This window comes from Myxine glutinosa, chromosome 1 (assembly GCF_964187855.1).
Source record: "Myxine glutinosa chromosome 1, kmMyxGlut1.1, whole genome shotgun sequence".
NCBI classification, from domain to species: domain Eukaryota; kingdom Metazoa; phylum Chordata; class Myxini; order Myxiniformes; family Myxinidae; genus Myxine; species Myxine glutinosa.
The window spans coordinates 250,989,042-251,006,243 of record NC_136261.1 but is presented as its reverse complement, the minus strand read 5'-3'; the positions used below and the strand labels follow the sequence as shown (position 1 = coordinate 251,006,243).

Genomic DNA, 17,202 nt, shown 5'->3' with positions numbered 1-17,202 from the left:
CGATGGGCGGGCACGCCCAGGATTCGCCGGCTCCTCCCCCTTCTTCTCCAAGCCTACCTCGTGGCTAATGGAGTCGTGGTGAATGCAGTTGGCAATGGAGGCTTTATTAAATGAAAATGAAAGGGGATATATCTGTTTGAATTCGGTGCAATGGAGTATCAATTAATGAAAGACAAATCCTTAGCCTAATACACAGAATAAGGAAATAACTACCAACAAGCAGGAAATCTATGATTGGCTAAACATGATTGTTTATGACCTAATTACGGGACGCCCTTTTGACCTTTATACACAACTGGAGGAAGGAGGGTCCACAATAAAACAATAAAAAAACACAATCCTCATATCCACAACAATATATAAATACAGACTTCGCATTTAATAAGGAATATTTTTTTTCTTCTTGACTTGGGTTTACTTTCTTAACTCAGTATATCAATCTGGTGAGTTTCTTTTACACTTTGGTGATTTATTTGTTAAAAGAACCATGTTAACTGATTGTCTGTCGCAGCAAGAAGTCAACAACAGGATTATATCACAGGTAGCGTGGCAAAATGTACGGACAGGTGCATTTGATGATTGGCTTCACAGTCGGGTATACAAGGGTTGTTGCGTGAGTGGAAAACAACTGCTGCACGTCTCCAAAAGTTATTGCCGCTTCCTCTGGAGATGGTCCGTCAACTCGACAATGCTGTTTGTCATGGAGTGGTGGCTTTACGAAATTACAGCATGAAACAGCGTGCTATTGCTCGGCAGTATAGCATCACTCAAGGTCAGGTGTCAAAGATCCTGAAACGAAATGCTCAGAGGGGTGTCCCTACTCCAATACCGAGGCCAGGACGTCCCCGCAGAACCACAAGGAGGGATGATCGCCAGCTGCACCGGTTAGTCCGCAATGGCCGTACCAAGTCAGCTAATCGGCTTAGGGCTGAGTGGCAGCAACTGACAAATGTGCCTGTATCCAGAAGGCTAGTCAACCAACGACTGGTTCAAGCAGGCTATCGTGCCAGGCGTCCCCTGAGAAAGCCACGCCTGACCAGACAACACCGCCAACGCCGATTGCAGTGGGCCAGAGAGCACCGTCAATGGCAGCCAGGACACTGGAATCACGTGATCTTCAGTGACGAGTCTAAATTACTGGTCCATCGTCAAGATGGCCGCGTCCGAGTGCGCAGACAAGTGCATGAAGCCTACAACAAAGATTGTATAGTGCCAAGAGTCCATGCTGGAGGTGGTGGGGTGACCGTTTGGGCTGCTTTTCATGCAGGGGGCAAAACTGACCTGGTTGTTCTGAATGGAAACCTGAACCAGTTCAAGTACAGGGCCATTCTGGAAGAAACATTGCTTCCATTTGCTCGTGCAGCCTTTCGAGGAAACTTTTCTTCCAAGATGACAATGCACGGCCTCATTGTGCTCGCATGATCCAACACTTTCTTGCTGACCGTGGTGTAGAGCATATGGAGTGGCCTGCCATGTCCCCGGATATGAATCCGATAGAGAACTTGTGGGCAGAATTAACGCGTCAAATCGACCACTTGGACCAGCAGCCGACCTCTGTGTGTGAATTGCAGCAGGCTATTGTCACTGCATGGCAAGCGATTCCTGTCCAAACCTTGGCAAATCTTGTGAACAGCATGCCTCAACGTGTACATGCTCTCCTGAATGCTCGTGGGGGTTACACGAAGTACTGAACTGTAATTTTACTGTCTGTAATCCCAGTCGTAATTAAACCTTTGTTTTTGTTAAAAAAATTTTTTGGCTAATGTGCAAAATAAAGAGATACTTCTGGAAAACGTACAGAAGTTTAACACAGTACTGTCCATGAATTTAGTTCGATATCAGTTTACATCACTTTCAAGGATCAATTTATTTGTTTCGAAATGTCAAATGTGGTTTTTGTTTCTTTTAAAGGTCACATTAACAAAATCTCGAATAGTTTCAACATAATTCCAATGAACTTTTGGTTCTAAGACATCTTGAAAAGTAAGTTCACCCCCACAAAAAAATATTCCATATTAAATGCCAAGTCTGTATATATATATATATATATATATATATATATATATATATATATATATATATATATATATATATATATATATATATATATATATATATATATATATACCAGGGTGGGCCAAAAGTAACCATACATAGGGAAAATAAACACTTTTATGAAATTACTCCAATAACGTAAGTTTTGCCGATTAACCTCTCCATTGACGTAAAAATTGGCTTCATCGGTAAACAAGATCCCAGATGAGAAATTTGCGTCATCATTAAATTTGCTTAATGCCCATTCACAAAATTCCATCCGTCTATCCGGGTCGTCTTCACTCAGATGCTGCGCCATATGCAATTTGTATGGATGCCATTTGTTTGCTTTCAAAATGCACCTGATACTCGATCTGCTGACACCGCTTTCTGCAGACAACCGTCGTGTACTTTTTAGGGGACTCCGTGTAAGCTTTGTTCGTATTCTGTCCGTTGTATCTTCATCTGTGGCTGTATGTCTGCGACCACTTTTAAAAACCCTATGTATGGCTACTTATGGCCCACCCTTATATATATATAATCATCCCTCCATACCGAAGCTATGATGTACCAGTACTGTAAATATACATGCCATTACACAAGCAACAGCCCCTTTATCCTTATGCTTCTAGGTACCTATCTAATTCCAGTTTTAACCTATCTGCTTTTTTGCTGCCACTACCTTTCTCGGGAGAAAATATATATATTAATTACCTGGTGAAATACCGTTGCGTTCCTCCCGTCGTAACTCTTCTATTTACTCCAAGGTTGCAGCCACTGGTCCTGCAACTGTCCATTCTGCTGAAAGTCTCTTCTGTACTTATTTTGTGCACATAGCCATTACAATTTTACTTTAGCTTCTGCACTCACTCAGGCTATGCGTCACAATGATTAGAGCATCCACTCTGAGTCTGGTAAGTCAGCATTTCGAATCCTGGCTGGGTCATGCCAAAGACTTTAAAATTGATACATGCTGCTTGCATGATGCTCAGCATTTCAAAAAGACAAATAACTTTAGGTCGGCAACCAATGTGCATGCTTAATGGGCCTAATGGCATCCGTTGCGTTGAATTTCCTTGTAATGAAACTTATCCTATATGACCAGATTCATTGGCCTAATAGTTAAGTGTCAGCCTTGAGTGAGGCAGAGGTTGTAACCCCAACCGAGTCACGCCAAAGACTTTAATGCTAAAAAAAAAAGACTGCTTTATAGAACTCCAATGTATTTATTAAACATGATCTCCCTTTAGTAAATCCATGCTGACTGCCTTTAATTATTTTTCATTTATTAGTCCCCTACCGGTGTACACCGGAGGGGACTGTAGGTTTGCACTCCATCCCTCCGTCTGTCCGTCCGTCACGCAAAGAACAGTTTTCCAGACTTTTTTTTCTAAACTCTTAATGTTAATGATTTCAAACTTGGTACATGGTTTCCTCATGATAAGTTACAGATCAAGTTCGAACTTAAACAAACAAGTCTATAGTTCTCTAATTCATCTTTAGATCCTTTCTTGAATATTGGTGTTACATTTGCTATTCATCAATCCTCTGTAGTCTGGGATCCGAGGCCTGGAAATGTGTAAAAAAGTGATTTTGAAGTGACACCCCTGCTATAAAATGTTTGACCCCTAGATCATGTCTGTGGGGGTGTTAGCCACCAGAAAAGTGACTTTAGCAAGGTAGTTTGGATTGCGCGAATTCTGTAAGGACGTTTTTTAACTTGGGGCGTCAACTGTAAAAAAGCAAGAAATTTAGGGGTAGGGGAAATTCAATTGACCATATATCCCATAATACAGGGGTGAGTGCAACAAATTACCACTCATTCTTTTTGTTATAAATTTGGCTTTTGTATGAAACATGATTCAACGTGATTGGACCATCCATGAGGTCAGCAGAGGTCAAAAGGTCACGGAAAGTGGGTTAAGCTGAAAATTTAGCTCCTTTATCAAATAATTCACATATGTATATGTCACAATATGTTCTTTGCATCCCTCGACTGTTTCTGGCCTATATTGATCGTAATAGTGATGGTTTACTGTGGTGGTTGATGCTTTTCATCTTTTGTGTGGTGCTAGGGATTATTATGCTACATTTGTTTGCTTCACTCTTGCTGATCTTTATGATTACCATCGATCTTCAGCCTTAAACTTCCATTCAGAGACACAAGATGGTGGTAGTTTTGATGCTACAACAAATATAATTTATCAGTACACATTTGAGGGAGAAGGAAGTGGGGAGGTAGTGGGGGCAGTGCCCCTTAAGAAAACCAGGAAACTGACTATCAGTGAACCAGACAAATTCGTTCCAGTAAGTAGTAAACTGACACTGAAGGACAGAAGACAGGCTAGGTCATTACATGATATTGAACTTCCTCATGATGACAAGGGGGAAGCCTGCTTTCTAGCTGACAAGAACATCGTTTGGTTCCTACTGAGGATGTATCCAACACAGTTGATGACGGGTGAAAACGACAAGGACACTGGTAGCCTGACATGGAGCAGCTTCTTTGAATACAGATCTGGGCAACATACAGAGAAAACAAAGATTGGTTATGGACCATTGCTTCCACAAAACCCAACCAACGCAGATGTAGTCCAGACCTCATTGGACTACTTTGTCTCCTTGAGTCTTAAGATGGGTCAGGCTAAGACGGTGGTGACTTGTGACCAGGCGATATATGACATAGTAAAGGGGTTGTTTAGGAAGGAATCGGAAAAGTACAAAGATGTTATTGTTCGACTTGGAGGATTCCATATTGCCCAGAACTTCTTGGGATCTATTGGATTTTTCATAATGGAGAGTGGCATAGAGGACATTCTGGTTTCTAGTGATATCTGTGGTCGAGGTACAGCCAATAAAGTCATGGCAGGAAAAGATTATTATAAGATGGTCCGTTATCATTCATGGTTGAGTGAGGCATTGTTCATGCTGAAGTGGGAGGCATTTGAGAAATGGCTGTTGTTTGAGAAGAATGAGGAGACACTTTCTTTGCTTTCGTCTCTGCTTGAAAGTCTTAGAAATGCCTTTGACAGGAAAGAGAAGGACGAATTTGCTGCACTCATGAAGGAAGTCATGAAATGCCTAGAGTCACTGGAGTCGCTCTGGGGAGATTTTGAGAAGGGATTAGGAGTGACAGCCCATCTTTGGAGCATGTACATAGACATGGTGCTTATCCTAAGGCATTACATCCATGCTGAGAGAGCTGGGCTTTGGCAACAGCACTTACAAGAGGTACAGAATATGCTACCCTATACCATTGCTTCCGGCCATAGTAAGTACATGTCCTGCCTTCCGATCTATCTCAGTGAGATGCAAAAGCTTCCAGAAACAGCACCAGAAGTGCACGAGGAGTTTGCAGCTGGCAAATTCACAGTTCACCAGACTGCAGGAGACTTTAATGGTGTGTGGACAGACCTTGCCCTTGAACAGACCTACAATAGGGAAGGCAAAACAAGCCTCTTTAAGGGTACTAGGGCATGCCCGTACTATATATATGCCCGTACTATATATATATCTAAAATTATATCCCCCCCTCTATTTACATGAAATGGTTTGGTCCATTTGCAACGACCACAGAACCCCCCCCCCCCCCCCCCTCTATTTACATGAAATGGTTTGGTCCATTCGCAACGCCAAAGCGAACGGCGAACGGCTAAATCGCCATAGCTCGGTAACTACTTGTCCGATTAATTTCAAACCTTGAAAAGGCACATCCTCGGGTCCCCAGCAATATACCTGGCAAGTTTCAAGTATATCGGACCGGTAGTTGTCGAGAAACAGCGGTCACAGACAAACATACATACATACATACAAACATACAAACATACAAACATACAAACATACAAACATACACACAGAGATTACTGGAATTATAGATAGATAACACAGTCTGAATCAGCACGAGAAAAGTACATCAAGGCTCTACTGTTCATGACCTCTGTCTCTGAAAGTGTAAAACCGATGGCACACATGGCCTCGCCGCAATCTGACCACCACGAGAAGCTGAGGAAAGACGACATGGAAGCCGTGTTGCAGATCAAACGGACCATGGAAGAGAAGATGCAAAACCCATTCGATCCTTCACTTGCGACAGATAAACTAATGAACATATCCACAGGTCAGATTCTTGCAGCAACTACCCTGGTAGATGCCAAACGTCTAGGCTTGGAGGCAATGGATGCTGCCACGACGACGAATGGAGACAAGATTGTCCAACCGAAGATAGAAACATTCGCCACACATCTGAAGAAAAGTAAGAAAAAGATGGACACTGTGAAAGAAGTCATCAGAGAGGAGAGTGCAGTGACAAGGGCACTTTGTTTCGCACAGGACCTGAGTGATGAGGCACGGACTGAGGCATTTAGTTACGAATGGCTTGAGTACCCTCCCTCGTTGTTTGAGCCAGAGAAGAATGGATTTTCCATGCGGAAAGGTTGCAAATCCAACTATCTATCCACTCTACAGGCAGAGGTTGCCGAGTCATGGGAACCGTTAAAAGAGTTGCCTCCTTCTGCATCTGATGCAGTTTATGTAGTCGATGCAATGGCATTCATCCAGCGGTTCAACACACTTGGTTCGAGTACATTTGACCAACTTCAGGAAAGGTACAGGAACAAACTCTTGAACATGAAACCCAGACATTGCACTGAAGTGCATTTCGTGGGCGATCAATATGATTTTGGGTTAAAGAGTCTAAAAGTGGTTGAACGCCAGAGACGGGAGTCAAATACCAACTTGCCAGAGTTTGTTCCAGCGGACATCATGAAAATCCCTGATTGGAACACATTCCTGTCAAACCCTTGTAACAAGACCAATCTGCTGTCGTATCTTGCTTCACGTTGGTCCCAGGAGTCATCCTGGCCTGATGGCTTCTGCCTGGTCCTTGGGGTCAACGCCCAGGCAACTCGTGTGACGCAGACGGAACATACCAATGTTGATGAGCTGTACTGCCCTAACCACGAGGAGGCGGACACCAGAATCTTTGCTCACATTGCTAGCTGTGACAACAGCGTAGTTGTCATTCAGGCTACAGATACAGATATCATCGTCTTGTCAATGTATCATTTCCCTCGGTTGACAAACGTTGTTGAGTTATGGGTGGAAAAGGATGATCTGTTCCTCCCCATCCATGACTTGGTGAATGAGTTGGCCACAGCAGTTGGAAAGGACGTATTGGCACTCACAGACACACTGCTCATCTCCTACATTCTGTCAGGTTGTGATTCGGTGAGCTATCCTTTCAAACGGGGTAAGAAGAGAGCAGTGAAAGTCGCACTCCAGCATGTTGACAAACAGCCAGCGTTGTCCAATTTCATCCGACATGAATCCGGACCTTCTGCACATGATCAGGTGATAACTGAAGCACGAAGCTTCTTTTGTGATCTCTACAGCAAGCCAGGGTATTCATCCCTGGATAAGCTCCGCGCCCACTTGTTTGCATCTAGCAAACTAGATCTGCGCTCCCTTCCTCCAACAGAAGATGCTTTTCACTTCCACGTTCTCAGGAGCCTTTGTCAGATCAGCTTATACAAGCAAGCTTCACTCAACAATCGCTTCGCTTCGCTTCTTCCACTTGAAGAGTATGGCAAGAGTGTGGATGGTGACAGGTTAATTCCTGTCATGAAGAGCAAGCCATCAAAGCCTTCTGCTGCGAAGTTGAAGTACTGCAAATGTAAGAAGAAACCGAACTGCCTGAGGAATTGCCCTTGTGCGAAAGCTGGAGTACCATGCATCATTCATTGCATGTGCCTGCAATGGCGACAGAGAAAAATGTGGACGGCTTCTGACTGATGACGGTGATGATGATGAGTAAATAGAGGTAATGACACTTTTCCAGACAGTATGTGGTATGACTTGTCGTTTTAAAACATGTTGAAGAGTACGGTGCAAATAGATAGTGTGAATGCCCGATTTTGGTGATTTTTTAAAAGTTATGCAAATCTAAAGTGACATACATGCCAGTAAGTTAAGTTCAGTCGGGGCATTTCTTTCCCAAAAACATCAGAGGGGTACAAACAACATATTTTGGGTGTAAAAGTTTGGCTATATTGAGCTTGAAGTAGGAAAAATGTGATTTTATTTACTAAAGGAGCTAAACTTTTAGCTTAACCCACTTTCCGTGACCTTTTGACCTCTGCTGACCTCATGGATGGTCCAATCACGTTGAATCATGTTTCATATAAAAGCCAAATTTATAACAAAAAGAATGAGTGGTAATTTGTTGCACTCACCCCTGTATTATGGGATATATGGTCAATTGAATTTCCCCTACCCCTAAATTTCTTGCTTTTTTACAGTTGACGCCCCAAGTTAAAAAATGTCCCTACAGAATTCGCGCAATCCAAACTACCTTGCTAAAGTCACTTTTCTGGTGGCTAACACCCCCACAGACATGATCTAGGGGTCAAACATTTTATAGCAGGGGTGTCACTTCAAAATCAAATTTTGAGGTCTCGGATCCCAGACTACTGGTACCTGTCCTGAATCCAGTGAGCTATTAAAGATATCCAGTAACATCTTGCTTACCTCAATGCTCTCGGGTGCATATTATCTGACCCCTGAGCCTTATCTTCTCTTTGCTTTCGCTGCTGTTTCTTAACTCCCACCACTCACCTGCAACTCTTATAAAAGACCTCTCCTCCTAAATAGATTCTCACAGCTTTTGTTAATTCCCCCAAAGTTGGCCTATGAAAGTGTCTAGACTTTACTGAATCTGACTACCCCCTCCCTGCTCTCTACATTACTTCCAAGAATGTTGTCATGTGCAGATTTAGAAAGACTACTTTTAACCACACTGTCCAAATCGTTCATGTAAATTATAAATACTAGGGCATGCCCGTACTATATATATATCTAAAATTATATCCCCCCCCCTATTTACATGAAATGGTTTGGTCCAAAGCGAACGGCTTGCGAGTGGTGACAATCCCCCCCCTCTATTTACATGCAATGGTTCGGTCCAAAGCGAACGGCTTCCGGAGTTTGGTAAAGAAATCGCCATCGCGTACACAAACGCGCAGGAAAGCGAATGAATCGCAAATTCGTTTTTATTAGTTGTAAAACATAATGCCCAATTATTCAATTAGCGCCAACGTATTTTGGCTGTTTGCAATTTAATCGCAAGGCAAAGTAGAAAGAGAAGAGGGAAAAAAAGAAAAGCCTTGCCTTGCTGCAAACAGCTGCTGCAAACAACAACAACATGGAAGGCTGCACTGTCCGGAAGTTGGCATATCGCAGTTACGATTATTTTAGTGTTAATGGCCAATTATTCAATTAGCGCCAACGTATTTTGGCTGTTTGCAATTTAATCGCAAGGAAAAGTAGAAAGAGAAGAGGGAAAAAAAGAAAAGCCTTGCATTAACGCATTAACGCTTGCATTGCATTAACGGTTCGGCACACGTGATAGCTCGCTGCTCTCTGATTGGTTGAAGCGTTTTTTGGACATAGCTCGGTAGGTACTTGTCCGATTAATTACAAACCTTGAAAAGGCACATCCTCGGGTCCCCAGCAATATACCTGGCAAGTTTCAAGTATATCGGACCCGTGGTTGTCGAGAAACAGCGGTCACAGACAAACACACAGACACACAGACACACAGACACACAGACACACAGACACACAGACACACAGACACACAGACACACAGAGATTGCTGGAATTATAGATAGATTAACGGGCCTTTACTGATCCCTGAGGTACCCCACGATGTAAACCTCCCACACACAGCCACTCTTTGCTTCCTTTCTTTAGGCCAATTTTCAATACATTTACCTACTATGCACAAGCTTGAACCTAAGTTCTCAACCTTCTATGTTACGTTATCAAATGTCTTCTAAAAATCGAGATGCACTACACCCACTGAACTTCCCTCATCTACTTACCTGTCAACTCTCACTAATTTGGCATGACACTCACACTTTTTCAACTCAGGTCACACTCTCATGTCCAATTACAGAAATCTCACGTTTAAATCTTTTTTTATATATTTCTTTGAAACGATATTTCTTTTTAACAAAGTCATTAGACGGGCCCCTCGTCAAATCAGCTGAATTTCCAACCAAAGACAAATGCTGTCACTTTCAAGGTTGTTTGTGAAGCCACTGGATCTACTGAACCAGACAACAACCTCACTCTGACATAGTTTGGTGTTCCGAAGGTGTAACTTGGTGTCCTGAAGGATATTCCGAACTACACTCTCCCCTAATGGGTTGAACTACAAACTGCCTTAAAAAGAAAACCTGTGCTAGATCTAGAAAATGCTCATCTGCTCTGCCCTTTACTGTTTCTGTACCCAATTTTTCTCAAAGCAATGCTGTCATTTACCCAGATTGAGACACCCCCTCATATTTTCACTTGTATATCACACCAATACATTTTGGAGCCTTCAAGTCCTGTACTCCATATTCTCTCATTAAACTATACGAGAGAGATACCCGTGCTCCGCACGGGTGGGAGGCCAGAAGCAAACAGGCAATGCAGATACGGCGAATGCTAAAGCATGAAACCAATAAATTCCACATTCCTGTAGCACCTTCAGTCGCTCGTCAGACATGGACAGCAAGTTCGTGAAGGACTTCCATGAAAAACGTACCCGTTCGCAAACAAACGGGCACGTTCATGTATAGAAACATCGATCGTGGGACCGTGGCGAATCTGCATATGGCGATGGCAAAATATCAGAAATTGAAGGGTTTTTATTTATTTTAAACGATTCATATAAACATCCGTTGAATCATATCACACGCAAATCATCAAAATCTAAACAGTATCTTTAGAATTTCAATAAAAGCCACATCACTGTTCATATCGGTAAATATTATTCCATCGTGTTTCAAATCGTGATCGATACACTATGATCGTGATGATCGTGATCGATAATCGTGTTCACAATCGCTATGTCGTATGTACTCCCGATACGTGTAACTGTACCAAATCAACAGTTAAAAGGATTTTGAGCCGATAGCTGTTACGGCCTTGGCAAGATCGATGGAGACAGCGATCTGTTAGCGATCGATGGAGACATGTTGCTTTCCCGGGTGCAGCCGTTTGTGCGTCGTCACAATGAGAACAATGAACGTTATGCGAACGTGAATGTTATGCGGGAGTCCAAACCTGAGAATGCTGGAGACTAAAGCTGAAATTGGGAAAACTAAATAGCCCATTTTATTCCTGGAGATCCCAGAATTATCCCTCAAAAATATATTTGCGATCGGTTCAGCAGTTTTTACGGTACCTTCGAACAGACAGACAGACAGACAGACGGACATTTGGTGAATTATAGTAAGATAATACTCCACGCTATCAACTTTCTTTCACTTCAAGCTTTTCCAACTTATTAGGTAAACACCTGGAATTGGTATGGAATCTTAAAAAAAAAAATTTTTTTTTTGTCTTTCTGTCACTTATTTTCCCTCTATCCCTTTACTAATCATGTTATTAGTTGCAGTTACTCTGTGTATTGCTTCTCCACCCTCCTCTATGCGATGTCAACTCTGCATCCTTGGGATTCGATGATGTGCTGAGTCTCAAACAGGACTATTTATAATATTACTAGACTTGGCCTGATCACACTCGATATTGCAAAGAGGCACTACTTCCTGTGTGGACATGTCCGCCATTTAGGTAACATGTACCCGCATATATCTCCTTGGAATTTGCCACAAATCTTTACCACGGTCACTGACCTAATTGGACATGGCACGGTCCTCGATGCCAAGACTCACTTGGCTACACCAGTTCACCAATGAGATTGGCCTTGGCTCACGTGAATGTTGGCAGAAGACCGACAGTTGTGAGGGTCGCTACACCTCTTAGCTGGGCATGTGGAGTTTTTGTAGTAATAGTACCCTCCTCTGATATAAAATAAAAAAAAAAAGCCCCCAATTTTCACTGTAAACCTTGCTTCCACCACCTTTCTGTTTAGCATATGGCCATCATTCTGGAAACATTCCCTTTACTGCCAAAATGATTCCCACTGCTTCCTAAACAAAACCTTGATGTATTCAACCTTATTCTTCCCATAGGTTAGCATCTTTCGCTTTACTTGTAAATTATATTCCATTTCCTATTCCCAGACGAATAGCAGGAAACATTACCTCACAAGCCTTTGCTTTCAGTTGGCTACCCAATAGCTTGTACCTATTTTTCAAATCCTCAAAGTAAACTTCCCCTCCATCATTTGCTCCTATGTATATGTACCACAACTTTTTGTCCCCCGTCGCACCGCGGAGTGAAAGGGGGGACTATGGTTTTCCCCTCCGTGCGTGCGTGCGTGCATGCGTGCGTAAGCGAAGGACCGAATTCTAATTTGGTGTGTGGGTGCAACCCACGTCAAAATCCAAGATGGCCGCCGCCATGTATGTCTGACGCCATGTATGTCTGAACCTTGTGAGCGGAATATCTTGAAAAATAAGCGAAGTACCAACTTCTAATCTGGTGTGTGGGTGTATCTAGGCATAATGAAGAACGCTATTGAAAATTGGGTCGCCACGTTAAAATCCAAGATGGCCGCCACCATATATATGTCTGAACCTTGTGAGCGAAATATCTTGAAAAATAAACGAACTACTAACTTCTAATCTGGTGTGTGGATGTATCTAAGCATAGGGAAGAACGCTATTGAAAATTGGGTCGCCATGTCAAAATACAAGATGGCCGCCTTGCGTCTTCCACTTTGTCAACTCACATCACTTCACTGACGGGGCCCTAGGCGTAACGCTTGTTCCTACTATGACATAACACAATGTAATGTAACCTTCCGTCAACATATCTTACTTCCATTCCTTAAAAGCAACACACAACTATATTATACGATCCTTCCTCTACGATAGTTTGTGCAAAATGAAGAATTCGCATATTTAATAGTTTCAACAACTTCTTCTTGACTTCTCTCCTTCGTTTCTCCACACACATCTTCACTGCTGCCTCCATCTATCTATAATTCCACTAATCTCTGTGTGTGTGTATGTTTGTATGTTTGTATGTTTGTTTGTGACCGCTGTTTCTCGACAACCACGGGTCCGATATACTTTAAACTTGCCAGGTATATTGCTGGGGACCCGAGGATGTGCCTTTTCAAGGTTTCATATTAATCGGACAAGTAGTTACCGAGCTATGTCCAAAAAACGATTCAACCAATCAGAGAGCAGCGAGTTATCACGTGTGCCGAACGTGGCGAACAGACTCTGCCTCGGACGGCACATTTGAGAGCGTATTCATTTATTTCACGTTGGCAAACTATGTTGGCGTTAAACTATGTTTTAAAACTAATTAAAACTACTATCTATAATTCCACGGGTCCGATAAAAAACACCGTACTCGCAAGCCGTTCGCTTTGGACCAAACCATTTCATGTAAATAGAGGGGGGGGATTGTCACCGTACTCGCAAGCCGTTCGCTTTGGACCAAACCATTTCATGTAAATAGAGGGGGGGGGGGATATAATTTTAGATATAGATATAGTACGGGCATGCCCTAGTTTGCAACAACCTCACCACTAAGAATGTCCTCTGTAAACACCATCCACAAGCATAAACAACTTTTATTTCCAAATTTTTCACACTCGGTTACCTCCTGCAAAGCTACCTGTTCCCTCAATCTAGCTACTTTCTCGTACCTCAATCTAGCTATTAATCTATTAATCTAGCTATTGATAATTAATTAGCAAGCTACCTCAATCTAGCTATTACTAATCTCGCAAAGCTACTTTCTACTACACAATCCTTAGGTGTGCCATTTCTACACATTTCCTGGAGCAGAGACTACCCTCTGTCTTCTCTACCCCCCATACTGCCAACATCAAAAATTTGCCACACCATTTATAATCTTCTATTCTCCTTGTTCCAAGATTGACTCACTCTCTATTGACTTGTCTTCCAAACAAAATTTTCAATATCTTGCTTTGTCTACACTGTCCATTGACTTATCCAATACTAGGATAATAATACCTCTGAACTTTCTACTAGATTTTTCTAGACTTTAAAACAGGTGCTTCTAAGTATGTATAACTAATCCGATTATACGCTAATCTGCAACTACTACAACCTTAAGCGATATCGGATATACCACACCTTATACTAAATAACAATAACAAATATGGTTTAATACAACAAAGAAAACGACTTATCACATTCTGCCATAAAGAGCTTTGCATCCTTCAAAATCTTATGTGATACTTTTTTGGCTGACCCTTAAATCAGCCAAAAAAGAATCACCTAAGATTTGCATTATACCCATCTTTGGGATCTCATGAGTGATGTTGTATCATGATGTACCTAAGGGGAGTCATACAGACATTTTTATTAGTCTTGTCCCGAAGGGGATGCAAGACCATTGCAATGCCCCTGTCTGTCTCTGTGTATATCCGCGTCTACATTGGCCTGCAAAAGTATTCATCTCCTACCAATAATACCACATTTGGATGAATTATGAATTATGTAAAACATTTTTTCCAAATTAACTTTTTTATTCCTAACTGGAGGGATAAAACTAAACACTGTTATAGTTGAAGGAGGTTACATGTCAGAAATATCTGCAAAAAAACATGTACAAATCAAAATTCACTGGTTGCAAATATATTCAGCCCCTTAGATCAGTGCTTGGTGGAAGCATCTTTTGCAGCAATGACTGTCATGAGTCTTTTTTAGGTCGGTCTCGACCAGCTTTGCACAGTGAGATGGTGAAATCTTTGCCCATTCCTCGCCTGAAAATTGCTCTAGTTCTGCCAAGTTTGATGGAGATCGTCTGGATTGCAATCTCCAAGTCTCGCCATAAATGTTCAATTGGGTTCAAGTCAGGACTTTGACTGGGCCACTCAAGAAAATTTATTTTCTTTTTATTCAGCCACTCCATTGTGGCTTTAGCTTTGAGCTTCGGTGATTGTCCTGCTGAAATGTAAATCTCCTACCCTGTTTCAGTTTAGTGGCTGACTCAAACAGGTTTTCATCAAGAATTCTCCTGTGCTTTACACCCTTCACTGCCCTTCTATCCTTACAAGCTTGGCAGTCCCTGCTGTTGAAAATCAGCCCCATAACATGATGTTGCCACCACCATGCTTGACAATAGGGATGGTGTTGACTGAGTGATGTGCAGTGGTAGGCTTGTTTCAGACATAACGCTTTGAATTTAGACCAAAAGGCTCAATTTTTATCGAGTCTTAGCACAAAACGTTTCTCCACATGCTTGCAGTATCATTAAGATGCTTTTTCACAAACTCTATACAAGCTTTTAGATGTGTCTTTATCAGAAATGGCTTCTTTCTTGCCACCTGTGTATGAAGGCCAGCTTTGTGAAAGGAACGGGATATTGTTGATTGATGAACACTGATCCCCATCTCGGACATAAAGCCTTGCAGATCTTTCAAAGTCATTGTTGGATTTACAGTGACATTACAAACCAGTTTCCTGCTTGCCCGGCTGTTGATTTTTGGATGGGCGACCGGATCTGGGTATAGTCTGGGTGTTATGATACGTCTTCCACTTCGTAATGATGGATTTCACCGTACTCAAAGGGATAATGATTCACTTTGGAATCTTCTTATAACCCTCACCTGAATGGTGCTTCTCCACCAATTTATGTCTGATTTCTTTGGAAAGGTCCTTCCTTGGTCTTCATTTTTGCTTTGTTGGTTGACCAAGTGAGTTGAATCTTAAAACTCCGAAGATTAGTAGAGGGAGATTCATTTTTAAGTTAAACCACTGATTACATCCAGGTAAAACCTATTACATTTATTTTGTAACCTTTCAAACAAACATTTTGCTCCTAAAGCGATTTATGGTTAATTAGGCAAAGGGTTTGAATATGTATGCAACTGAGAATCATCTGATTACTCTCACCTGAGGAGAGGGTATTGCATTTGAGTCCTTTTGTCTGTTTGTTTGTTTGTTTGTTTGTTTGTCTGTTTGTTTGTTTGTCCGCACAGAATAAATATAATTTTCTCTGCAACAGTTGATCCGAATGACAGGAAATTTTCACCATCGGTGCAACTCCACCTGTAGAATTTTTTAAATTATAATTATGACGTCATATGTCACGTGGTTTGGCCGCCATCTTTGAAAAACCGAAACATTTTGCACCTCTATATCTCCGAAAGCGCTGAATAGAAAAAATTGAGACATGGCTCATTGTAAAGAACTCTCCATGGGGAATAAAATATGTAGATGATGATGTCATAGGTGCCTCCATTATGACGTCATAATTTGACAAGTATAAAACTTCATCCTATCAAGATGAAATCTCTTGAGCGTCATGTGGGCATAAATTGATGGAGGAAAAAAAATAATGATGACGTCATCGGTCAAGTGGTTCGGCCGCCATAATTGTTTTGACACGAAAGCCTTAAAAACCACTGAAAATGCATCCTGGTGAGGGTTTGCAATCTCTGATTGCTCTTTTTTGTTTTATCTGTTAATCAAACTTTTTCACATATTATATGCATTTTTTTTTGCTTTACCACTTTGGAGTAATTTGTGAAGACTGATTTGAAAGAATCATGAAACAAGCTCAGGTGGCATCAAAATGTGAAAACTTTGGGGGCTTTGTGGCTTCTCTAAAGTTTAAACTTCTGCTTTAGGCTTTTTAACTGTTATCTTTCAATTGATTAGTGTGTGCACACTGTGTATGTCAGTGTGCCTGCACACAAACCTTGAATATTGTGGCCTTAAGGAATAGTTCAACAACATTCTCAAATGTAACCATAACCTTTTATGTCTGATTTAACCATACATTTATTTATTCTTACCTTGAATGTGGATTATGTTAGTTATATGTGCCTGTTTCTGAGTGTGTTTGTCCACACCACCTGTAGTTTGAGGTGTAGTCCAAGCCCATTGGGCTTAACTTGTGTGCCCAACTAGCCTTCTGCGGGATTCAATAGCTCTCTCATTTGATTATAAGTGTTTTTGTCTCATTTAATTATAAGTTGATTATTTACCTTAAATGTTCATTATGTCCAAGTTAGAGATGACGTATTGCAATCTATATCATAAATCAATTGCACTTAATTGTACACACACACACACACACACACACACACATACACACACACATACACACACACATACACATACACACATACACACACACCTTTGCACAGCATTATAATAAAATTTACTTTTTTATCTCATCTGAATTTTTTCTGCAAAAGGTTGAAAGGAGTCGCCCAGACAAAAC

At 41.6% G+C, this 17,202-nt stretch overlaps 1 protein-coding gene across 2 annotated transcripts in view; it reads left to right on the top strand.

Annotated features, from left to right (window-relative positions):
- NEK9 (NIMA related kinase 9) overlaps window positions 1–17,202 on the top strand; it is a 99,467-nt gene that overhangs the window by 26,880 nt on the left and 55,385 nt on the right. The gene's annotated exons all lie outside the window — the stretch shown is intronic.